This window comes from Colias philodice, chromosome 2, assembly GCF_061535455.1.
Source record: "Colias philodice isolate Cphi_HAF_F1 chromosome 2, ilColPhil1 Martin Lab GWU primary, whole genome shotgun sequence".
NCBI classification, from domain to species: Eukaryota; Metazoa; Arthropoda; class Insecta; order Lepidoptera; family Pieridae; genus Colias; species Colias philodice.
The window spans coordinates 12,770,440-12,782,952 of NC_143087.1; the positions used below are offsets into that span (position 1 = coordinate 12,770,440).

Here is a 12,513-nt window from a genome sequence, read left to right on the forward strand (position 1 = left end):
GGAGCACATTTTGATTTTTGAACGCAAAAAGTAAGTATTTTGATTCATTATTATTTCGTAATTGCTATTACATGTATACTGATAGGGTATTGAGTGTTGTTCATCGATATAAATCAAATAGTAGCAGTGTAATATCAGTGGTTACATTTATTGTAGGTTATTTTGTTTTGACGTGGTGGTGTTTCTTTTATTAAAACGATCTGTGGGTACAGTTGTGACATTTTTACTGGGTACGGTTGTGACATAAGTAAAAGCGGTTGTTTATTGTTTTAGATGCCTAGAATACGCAAACGAAAGACTACAAGAGCACAGTGCAGCTTGAATCAGTATGAAGATGCTTACAAAGAAACTAAACGCGGGACTTCTTTGCGACAAGCTGCGGAAATGCATGATGTTAATCGCATGTCACTATTAAGGTATATTCGAAAACGCGATAATGCCAGCACGGGCGATAGTGAAAACAATAGCATTAGCATGGGGTATGTTTCTCAAGTGTTTTCCGAACAACAAGAGCAGCAGTTGTCAAAATATTTACAGCGTTGCGCGGACATTTATTTCGAACTAACTCCAAAAGAGGTGCGGAAGTTGGCTTTTGAGCTTGCAACTCAATATAACCTAAAGCAACCTGCTACTTGGGCTGAGAATGAGATGGCAGGCGAAGAATGGTTCCGTTCATTCCTGAATAGAAATCCTTCTCTATCTGTTCGAGAAGCTCAAGCTACAAGCCTTTCAAGGGCAACTAGTTTCAATAAAACAAATGTGGAAGCTTTTTACGACAACTTGCAAGTTGTTATGGAAAATGTTCAAAGATTTTATTTCTTTTGTTAGGAAAGTATAATTTAGTTGATTATTATATAAAAATAAATAAATATTTTTTGCAATTAAAGTGTTTTATTGGCATTTTAGAGTATTTTTATCTTATTTTGTGATCATATTACAGTATTTTCATCGTGTCACTATTGACCCCCAGTACTGTCACAACCGCCCTTGGGGTGGGTACGGTTGTGACAATTTACCTTTTTTTTTAAATTTCATTTTATGAATGGTTACATTTGATTTAGACATATACTTTCATGTTTATACGTTAAGCAATGAATAAACTTCATTAGAATACATTTTTTGTTCAGATTAATAGCATAAATAAAAAGCTATAGTCAATCATTTGAAAATTGTCACAACCGTACCCAGTCTACCCTATAGTTTTTCGTTTATTAGGAATTTAAAATGAATGTCACTCTCTCTCTCTCTCTTTGACGATTCATTAATATAAAGATGACCATCGGATAGTTCATCAGGTCATTATACCCAATTAATAACCTTTAATTTTATCTCATAGTAACTAACTGTCCTATAACTCCTATTGAAAATTCATTGAGATCGGTATAGTAGTTTAGAGACAACAAAATAAACACAAGATTTTTTATTTACCATTTTAATATATTTAAAGGATCACACAAAACATCACGCAAAATATCAAATTGAAAAATAAAACACAGAACTAAAAAAAACCTTTATTACAAATTAGTTCTTAACAATAACGATAACATTCTAGATAGATATGAAACAGAACAGTGTTACATCGTTGTAATTTGAGTTTTAGATGTCTTTCTCGTAAAAGTATTTTAGTAATTTCATTAATTGGAATGCCCAGCACTGAAATATAATCATCGTGTTAATAATTTTGTTTCCTAGCCGCTGTGTGCTCTTCGGTCTTCGTAAATGCTTGGGTATAAAATATACTTAACTAAGTTACTAACATTACGGTTTCTTACAGTTAACTTATTTAGTTTGTCAACCTCCCTTCATCATTGGTCTCTTTTGTTGTCTATGCCCGACCATCATCTGTAACAAAGTAAAAGATATTGAACATGTTTCATCGAGAAATAGGATTGGTTCACAGGTTCCTAATATAATATGTTTTCAAATAATAATTGTATTATTTACCAAATTTCCAACAACGAATTTAAAGAAATTTTATGTAGCTCTGTGCTGAAGAAAAATAATTTAACTAGAGCGACAATTATACTGAACGGTCAATTTTAATTAAAGTTAATTATTTAATATATCATACGTATGGTACATATTAGAACCTAGTAGATATAGATATAGTATTATATTAACTGTGATATTACTAATCTGTGAGCATCGTGGGAATAGCGGGAAATAGCGAGGTTAACTTTGTTTTAATCCTGGCAGAAGAATAAACGCGGACATAGAATATTTTGTTTAAAAGTTTGCAACGATTTATATTCATCTGGATAATGTAGATCGAGCACATTATTCATGTTTTACAAATAAACTATTTCTTCGGAACATTTAAAATTGTAGCACTAGTGCTACCTAGGTATATTATTAGGTATCCCGTATCTGCGTTTAGAAGACTAATAATTTTAGACCTATTTTGTCTAAACATCGACACTATAAACTAATAACTTCCTTTAAGCAAGCTGTTAAAATAGTAATTTTTATTCCACGAAATATATTAAACATTTATCAAGCACTACTGGTTGAACCAAAAACAACAGCTGCGTAACCGATAAACTCGCTAATTGTATCTTTCAACATAGTAGTATCTACAGGTTTGTAAATAAATCAATGGGATTAATTGCTAGGCATGTTAACAGTGATTGAAATGTAACATTGAGTTCACAAGACAAATGCCGTCGCCATTTGTCAAGACGCGTCGACGAGCCGTCTATTTTCAACATTCCATAACCTCCCACGTTTATTTTGGTCTGAATGATTAATTGTCATGGTGCTCATCACTTCAAAAGCTAATTATTGGTACTGGAAATTCGCAATTCTTGTTTTTATTTACTTTACTCGCCTATGGTTTTAAAATAAATGTCTAATAATAGCGTTCCATTGGTCTAGGGACGGAATTCTGCCCAACTTTATTGACATCGATTGATTCTTCAATCGAGAAAAAGTTGTAGAATAAAGAATTTATATTAAAATTGCAGGAATCAATTCTGAAAGGTTTACCTCAAAACAGTGTGAATCATCACATTCACTATGTTAACTCTATAACACAAGAAAATATATAGAGATTTTTACGTATTTGCCTATCGTTTTGATTCAGTTATTATCCACTTATCGATCGGTTTATTATTCCATTTCATAAAATATTAATTTATGAACAGTTCTTGGCAAGCCCATAATATTTGATAGCATATTTACGAGTAACTTCAAAGACGTACATCCTCTTGATCCTCTTGAGTTTGAAGCACTAAGTACTAACATTAACGATATCTATGTGATAAGAAAATCCCTGTTTGAGATATATAAACTGTAGTACAATAACTATTTACGTGCCTCTCCAAGACACGAATTATTGGATATTTTGATTTTTTATCCAATGTTATAATAATTATCATACTCCCTCCATACCTAGTTTGGCACAATTAGATTAAAATATGAGCCTACCTACTACTAATTGGAATTGGAAAAATGCAAAACAAAGAAAAGAAAACAACGACGAAAACTAGTTAATAATTGCTATTTGATCCAAAATATGTTTTCGGTTTGTCACTTATTTAGCCGCGATTTATTATTTATTTATTGAGAATAGGGAAGCGCTTGACCACAATCTCGCCTGATGTTAAGCCGAGATGTGGTCTAACTTCTAAGATGGAACGCGCTTCCCTAGAAGGTACCAAAAAATCAAGTTATAGCTGAAATCAAAAGAGCTCGTCCAGAAACACTGTCTCACACAACTTGTGAACTCTGTATTTTGGTATAATATTATATGCTTTACATGCTACATCATCTATGTAACGCTTTTCGCTAATTCCGCGCTGTCAAAATGACATTTCCCCCATATAAGTACCGTGTACTTAACGTTTGCTATCGTTAGGTAGCGATCCTGTAAAACATTATCACAAAAACTGCCAAACCTCTAGTTCTCGTTATTACCACCGTTCCTGGATGTTGAATAGTTCAATCAGAGTTCGATCAACCACATGTGTTTTCAGACGTTGATCGTGATTGAAATGTCTGACATGTTTTTATTATAAATGCATTACGACCGCGCCTCCATTTTGGCAGTTGTACAAATATTCTTTTGAGATTTCCGTCGTTACGTGTAATATCTGGGAAACTAAATTATACGAGTTATTTTAGAATGTTATGATTTCGAGAGGACTCGGCGTGGACATTTATAGAAACGTTGATTCCGAGAACATTGTAATTGCGACGTCAGTGCGATAGTGTTTACGCAGTCTTGAATAAAATTCGAATCGAGGTTTAGAGTTTCACTGCTTTTCCAGAGATATCTTTATTGTGTTAAAACATTATTGCTTAGAAAACATGAGCTTTATTTCAATTGATGTTTTCTAAAAGATTTTGTGCTTTCAAATTTAATTAAATTTATTTGTAGTTTAACATGATCATTAGAACTTTAGAGAACGTTTCTGAACAATATTATTCTAACTCTATAATATGTGTAGTAACTTTGCGGAGGGTAGAGGAAAATAATGCACTAAGATTTTCAAATTCTTCGAAACCATTCATCAGTATTATAAATTTTAAATTTGCATTTATTTCGTCATATAGATAGACGTTAATATAATTTCAATTTTAAAGGTAATTTCATTTCGTGAGCAGAAAGTTATTAGAAGTCATTTTTATGGGAAAAAATTTAAAGGCATGTGAGCAAAGCCGCGCATTTTAATAACAGAACTTAACAAGCAGTAAATCACGTAAAAATACTAAAATAAACATTACTAAAGAGGCTATAAAATATACATTAAAACCTAAGTTGTATACAATATTCAGTCGTTAATTTTATGTTTAATAAAATATATACAAATTAGTAAAAGTAATGGCTGTCTGAAAATTTCCGGACTGTTAGTTAATATATAGTTAAAATTTACAACCGTTTGTTGATGCCAAGTTGTTATCCAATACTGGAATTCAAATATATTTAGATATCGACGTTTCGCTTTGCTGGATTATTGAACTGACCACTTATGAGGATAGGCATTATATTTATTTTGTTTTATTTTAAGAACTGTATGATGCCAAATAAATATTTTGTCTATCCATTAACTTTAGCGTTCTCTATCTGCACTATTTTCTTATGCAAACCAACTATAATTTCAGTCCCTTTAAGTGTTGTATGACAGGAATCTACTTCTAATTAAAAATTATGATGAATTGTATGGTTGCGATAGAAATGGCTTAGAATTGAATATATTAACGACCATCCCTAAGATGACGGAGGTTATGAATATGCTGCATATTTCTTGTGACAATATTAATAATTGTAAAATTACATGTAGAGCAATCGGAGTTCCGTGAAATATGCTTCTAAGCGAAGATATAACTTTATTGACTACTGACACATAGTTTATAAATTCACCTAAACGAAGTATAAGGGCATGACACTTTCTTCTGATTAATTAAATTGGGACTTTAATGCAATACAGATTTTGATCAAACTTTTAAAAAGTTAACATTTTACTTGAGCAAACCACTAACTTGCAACCCAACCAAGATTTCGTGGAGAAGTCGTTTACACACACTACAGCACTTCCAAAAACGGCATTAAAAGAAACAAGTACCTCAGAACATGCCCGAATACAAGAGCCACAGGCTGGCCAACAGAAGCACCAGGATGAGGTAGGTGGCGATCAGGCTGGTAGTCTCGTGGTTAGGCATGGTGCTCACTGGACAGGACACCTCGGAAAACTGGCCGGGGACACAAGAGTGTCTCCCGCTGACCGGCCGCCCACGCGCCACGCCCCTCGCGATTCCACATATATAAATGCTTCGATAATTTTAGATCTGTCACCGATAGCAGTGGCCCTTGATAATAACGACAACAAACAAGCCTTAAGCCAAAGGACAGCGGATGGTTGAAGGTCACTTTCTTTGCTGAGTTTGGTTTGAGTTCCAAATGACCAAATCAACATATACCAGTATCCTGTTTTCTCTTGTTAATTACTAGTAACCTTAATAGATCAAAAGAAAACTTTGTACTTTCACAACTGAGGAGAAAACTTAACTTTTATGGTACACACTCATGATTTGTTAAATAATTATAGCCACATACATAGCTATATGCTATATTAAAATAGTGCTATAAAAAGTTATATTTCTTATACACTCGACGTCCAAATTGTAAGACTTCAGTTGCTATTAACTTGATCACTGTTGAAGTTAACATAGAGACAGGAAAGATATCACACCATGGATATCTCAATTTATGCGACTCTTTAAGCTAGAACCAACATCCTACTATTCTTAACAAACCAAAAACGTCACAGATTCACAACTTTAAAGGTACATGTGCCTTCACCAATAATACAATTGAACTTTTGCAACTTAACATTTTCCTTACTATTCACTAATAGAACATTAGTGCCACATTTCTCACAAAAATGATACTCACAGTCGGCTGACGGTAACTAGAACACAGCAGAGTACAGCAGCCAGAGGAAAAACAGTAGGATCACCAGGATCATATAAGTAGCAGCCAGGTTCACAGTCTCCGCGTTGATCGGCATGATTGTGAAGAAGCTGTGGTAGGACTGGCCGAAAAGGCCCTCAGCGGACCGACTGCGTCAGTGGACAGGGCCCTACTCGAGCGTTTATAAGGACGCAGCCAGGTGTATTCCAGGCCCAGTAGACAAAGTAACAATTACAAAACGATAACGAAGTTAGAAATCGCAAAAATGTATGGGATTGACATACGCCGCGTTAGATCACGTGGTCTATCTAATGTCAATCCCATACATTTTTGCGATTTCTAACTTCGTTATCGTTTTGTAATTGTTACTTTGTCTAAGGCCCCAGGTTATTGAGAAGTGACTGCATTTTTTATGTTAGATTGTAGATTAGATTCAACAACCTAATCTTGATTGTTGATTTTTAAATAAAAAGATACAAAAAACGCACGCATAGAAACATAGGTTGATAAAGATTGTTGTGGTCGTATTGGAGGTTGATAAGAACCTCTAAATGTTACTGAAACGCAAACCTAACACCAGTTATAGTAGTAAAATATTATTAGATGTGATTTTTAGTTATTTTTATGAGTAGTAAGTAGTAACTAATATATAACTTATTTTCATTAACTAAGTTTTTGCTCAAATATTGCTAAGATTCAATATGGTTGATTTAATCTCTATCTAATGTAGAGACAAAATTACATAGATTTTTATGATTGTTCCTGAAAGCTATTAAAATTAATTATATTACTTATATATTTTAATTTAAGTCTAATTTTGAATTAACGATGACAAATGTTACCCAGACGTTTAACAATAGAACATCAAAATAATTTGTCCACTTAAATTATATTCTCACAGAAAGATACGCGAAACGAAAATAGATTTATTAAAACGATATGTGACGCCTTCTGAATTGTCTCACGGGTAATTTACAACAAGAGACGTTTCAGAACGCATAAAAATAAAGTATGACAGGTTTGGATTCTTCTTATAGTAGTTTAGAAATAATAACATATTTTTACTCACAGTTGAATATTAGGAGAATCTTAGAAGACCGAGTACAAAAGCCATAAGGATATGAGCAACAGCAAAAGAATACAATACGTAGCTACTAAATTGGTGCCTTCCGAAGATGAGATCATTTTGTCTTCACGACCACTCTCCTCGAACTACTAATGGGAAATGCAGACAATACTGAAATAATTATAAAAATCGCTTTAAATATATATTTCTTTGTTTTTCACAGAGAATTAATCGTCTGTTCGTCGTCAGCTCGGAATTCATCCGTGAATCATGAGTTTCAATTGGCGTCTTGTTTTTCTTAAAACACATTTCTTTGCCAAATTATAAGGCTGTCGTTCGTTTGTTTACTTTGGTAATATTTTCTCTAAATAATTCGACGTTTAAGCAGACAGGCTGTGTACAAAATAACAATGTCGTTGTTCCTGTGTTTTAATTAGGGCTCAATAATTTAACCATTTCATTGATCCTCACTTATTACGTATGTATAGATTTAATTATATAATACTGTATAAAGACATTAACTTTAATTGAATGCCCTCGATTCAATTTTATATACTATGTTCTGCTGGAATTCTCCAGGTTTTGTTTGAATCCGTCCCTGTCGCTTCATTTCTGGAGTGTGTCTGGAGAATGATAAGCTGGTCTATATTCGTGTAGCATCGTCCGAGTTTTTCGCAATAGCCGTTGTAATCTTAAATCAATCGGTTCAGACTTCGAAGCAATACAATTGCCTTGTTCCTAATTATAGTTTTATTACATACGGAACGTTGCAACGCACGGATATAAGTTCGAACTTTTGTTTTATATCCTCGTGAACTGTCAATAGATAGGTGATCTAATCGTGCTTATAGAATAAACTTTAAGCAAATGTATTTAAAGAAAAAAAAGATTTGTTTATCTTCAGGATTTTCAGTGTTATCAGTGTTTATGGGCGGTGGCCACTTAACACAAGGGGGCCTACAACTATCCCTTTGCTTGCTCTGATATATATAAAAAAAATCTTGAGATATTTTATATGGACTTGCTAAAATATCATTATGAATGGTATTAACCTACCGACCTAATAAATACCTAAATCTCCAGAATGAGACTGAACTGAAATGAACTGGAATGTTATCATAGGTATTATTATATCAAGTAATAAATAAAAAGAGTTTAGAGTACACTCGTGGTGTAGCAAAAATTTAGGTACAACTACAATTTACAATTACGTATTACAATTTTAAATTAAAAACAACATATATGAAATACTAGTTCAATGAAATTCTTTTCATTCAGCTATTTCCTATGTAAACAATACCTACATACTAATGCAGGTTAAGAGCATCGTCACCAACAACAATAGACTTACCTATATTTAGAAACTAGACTATTTATATTTTGAGTTCAATGCTAAGGAGAAAATATCTGTCTGAAATTGATAGGACTTATTAACCTGGTAATAAATATGTGTATGTATGTTCGTCCCTTGGTCACTCCAGACCCAAGAGAAATATATCTGACTCCCTATATTTTATACGATCTGGCCAAATGTGGATGACAAAATAGTAAAACATTGACGATTTAACGATCTGGTCAAACTATGTTGGCCACATCATGAAATGCGACCATTTCACGAAATGATCAATCATTTCATGAAATGAGCAAATCTACGATATGGCCACGACATATCCATATTTCTATAATATGTGGGATAGATTATAATATTATGCGGGGAAGCGATCTGTGTTTAAAATATCGGTTATAAATATATAACATCAAATGCATGGGTAATTAAACTGTCAGTTTACTTTCTATTCATAAATCGTCGATAAAATAGAGGGGCTAGTTAATTCCTATGTATAATAAAAACTATATACACCGGAATATCGGATAGGACACTTTAAAACGTTGGGTAGCTTTTCTAATAAAAGTTTTCTATCTTTTCCTTCATAGTACGAACTGCTATAAACACCGGTGATATCTAATATTTTAAAAAGTGTTTCAAGAAGCATACTTATTATGTACATATTATATACATTTTAACGAAATTAAAGGTTTTTAACTATTATTTATTTCGTTGGCGACACCTACGTCCTAGGTACATGGACTAAATTTTTATCCCTCGGTTTTATAATAATTATAATCGCGGTTCACGAGGTAACTACGTTGCTCTGAAAAAATCAGTCGCAATCTGCAGACAGATTTACTTTATTCCGTAGTGAAATCTATATATGTATATAAAACTCAAAGGTGACTGATATAGTGATCTATCAACGCACAGCCCAAACCACTGGACGTATCGGGCTGAAATTTGGCATGCAGGTAGATGTTAGGACGTAGGCATCCGCTAAGAAAGGATTTCCCGAAATTCTTGCGGGAACCGGGAAAAACGGGGATGCACGTACAAAATCGTGGGTGGAAGCTAGTTTTATGAATATTTTCAGTTTTTACTTTCCTTTACATTCCAAAATTAAAGCTTCACCCGATAACTATTTTTAATAGGTATCTACAATCGTAAAATGAAGCCACTAAGCCAGCATCTTGAAATATATCAAAGTGATGATCTTCTGACATATCCCACAGTCGGAACCCATCAATTCGCACGTTTTATTGTTTTTTTATGATGCTTTTAGCATCTCGGCCATTAAATTCCGTATTTCGTAATTTTACGTTAGTTTTCTGGAGACAAATATCCCAATGTCAATGTTAAGCGTATGAGTACCTATACCTAGTATTAAACAAATCAAGGATTTTAGGCTCAGCATAGACTTTAATATCTACATAACAAGCACTGGCACTGATGAATTCAAAATTAACAAATAATCTAAACTATCCTGCGTATTTTATACTGCTACTGGCTACAGCATATTATGTAGTTATATTAGCTAATTGTTCTCTCAAACGATTTACTTACCTACGGTACCTACCTTATCTTCAAATAATAGCAATAGGATAGCAAGTACAATACATATATACAATTTACAACGATTTCATAATATTTATTATGTACACTTTATAAATAAAAAACCACTTCCCATAGCAATGAACGGCTGGAATAAATCCAATGAATTCCTTCGGGCCAATAACTTTGTATTATTTATATTTTCGTGTTATGCGTCAGAAGTCAGGTCGTGAAGAGCGGCCATGGAGACATTTTTATATTTACCCCACTTCAATGGCGATTTTAAATAATTTTTATTAAACATTACGTCGCTTAACGTTACTTTACGGCTTTCAGAGGTTATCTTTTAATATTAAATCTGTCGTTGTGCGCTCAATTTTAATATTTTTGAATTATGAGGTTACGATGCGATTGCTAGATACTTTGATTTGCGTACGTAAACACTTTTCATGTTATTTTAGAAGCGTTGTATTGAAATAATGAAAACTATTTTATTTTGTATTAAATTTTTGTATTAAACCACATTATGTATTAAAATTTTAATTGTACTCCTTATTATGTTTACAATATCCAATGTAAACTTTAATCTTAGAATAAAATATCTTCTAATCTTAATCTAAGTTAATATATATACAGGGTGTCCCAAAAAGTAGTGATATACTGAAGCTGGGAGGTAGAGGACTTAGAGGGCTATCCGAATCACCCCCATGTGTGTTATGCGATTTTTCGTATTTTCGGAGTTATTACATTTTTTTCAATTTTTCATCTATCGCCGAGTACGATGAGATTTTTATTTATGGTGACGTGAATTATTGCGCTAGATGCTTGTTTTTTTTTGTGTGCTAAGCTGAAAGATAGGCCAATTCAGTATGGTAACATTTACTATCGTTAGATCTTCGAATGGAATAAAAAAAAGAATTAAATGCTATGAAAGATAAAATTACCCAGTATGTTCATAACTTCAAGGGCCCATAAAAAAATAAAATCACATAAAAAAGGTTTTCCATTTGGCTTTTAAAAACTTGCTCTATCGATCAGGTAGCTACCCTAAAAATTTCATTTTATTATTCTGAAGGCTTCAATCGAAAAATTGAAATCTAAATGTGGTAAGTGCAAAATTTTTATTAACATGATGATTATTAAAACCAATAAATAGGTGTTTAAAAATGAATTTTTTTTAAATAGCCCCGCTGTTGCTCAATGCAAGTGCGACATCACCGTAAAAAGTTGTCTTTTTAATGTCTGAATGCTCTTTTATCATTTTTAATGGTTTCTTCTGCTACTATGAATTTCCGGGTTATTTCGTCCAAATTGTGGCAGTCTCTCGTCTTTGTAGTATCCCCACGGAAAAAATTCAATAGGGTTTATGTCCGGAGACCGTGGAGGCCAGGCTAAAGGGCAAAAATACCCTGAAAGATGGATTGGTCGTTGCAGCCTGCGCATGCGCCGGTGACGCCTGCTTTAAAGCCTGGCCTCCACGGTCCCTCGAATAAACCCCATTGATTTTTTTTCAATGGGGATACTAAAAAGACCTCGGCTACTTGAGAGAATGCCCCAATTTGGACAAAATAACCCGGAAATTCATAGTAGCAGAAGAAACCATTAAAAATGATAAAAAAGCATTCAGACATTTACTTAATGATCTAAGATCCAACTTGAGAGATACTTAATGATCTAAGGAGAGATAGGATAGATTAATAACATGTAGGTACCAGGTGAAGCCGGGGCGGATCACTAGTTTATTATACAATAAAGCAGTACCTATCAAAAAACATAATATGCTGCACAAAAACAGATGGTGCTGATTTTCAAATGGATCCAATTAACAATTGGGATTAGGATTCATTAAAAATCCATTGTAATTATTATAATACTATCTAAACATTTTATAAGCATACTTTCAGCAGTCGGATTTTTGGTGTTAATCTGATTAAAGTAAAACTATTGCATAGCTTCTATCGCGGGCCTAGAGCGCGGGGACCGAATCCAGAAATTTTGTAACGAAAAACCTCACGCTCCCCACTCTGACGGGCGCGGAGGTGTGGCTTGAAGGCATAGCATGCAATAGCTTTACCGCGGCAGTCCCCGAGTGCCACACGTCGTTTTTTATTTTTTTTCTGTCTGTCTGAGAAGTCTGAGAAGCCTTTTTTA

The 12,513-nt window shown here is 33.5% G+C and overlaps 1 long non-coding RNA gene across 1 annotated transcript; it reads right to left on the minus strand.

Moving 5' to 3' along the window:
* Window positions 1–1,499: 1,499 nt before the first annotated feature.
* LOC149490877 (uncharacterized) lies at window positions 1,500–5,987 on the minus strand. The gene is made up of 2 exons (XR_016317738.1): window positions 5,565–5,987; window positions 1,500–1,842 (listed from the first exon to the last, which is right to left on the minus strand). It is a non-coding gene; the product is annotated as an uncharacterized LOC149490877 (long non-coding RNA).
* Between the last annotated feature and the right edge of the window lie 6,526 nt (window positions 5,988–12,513).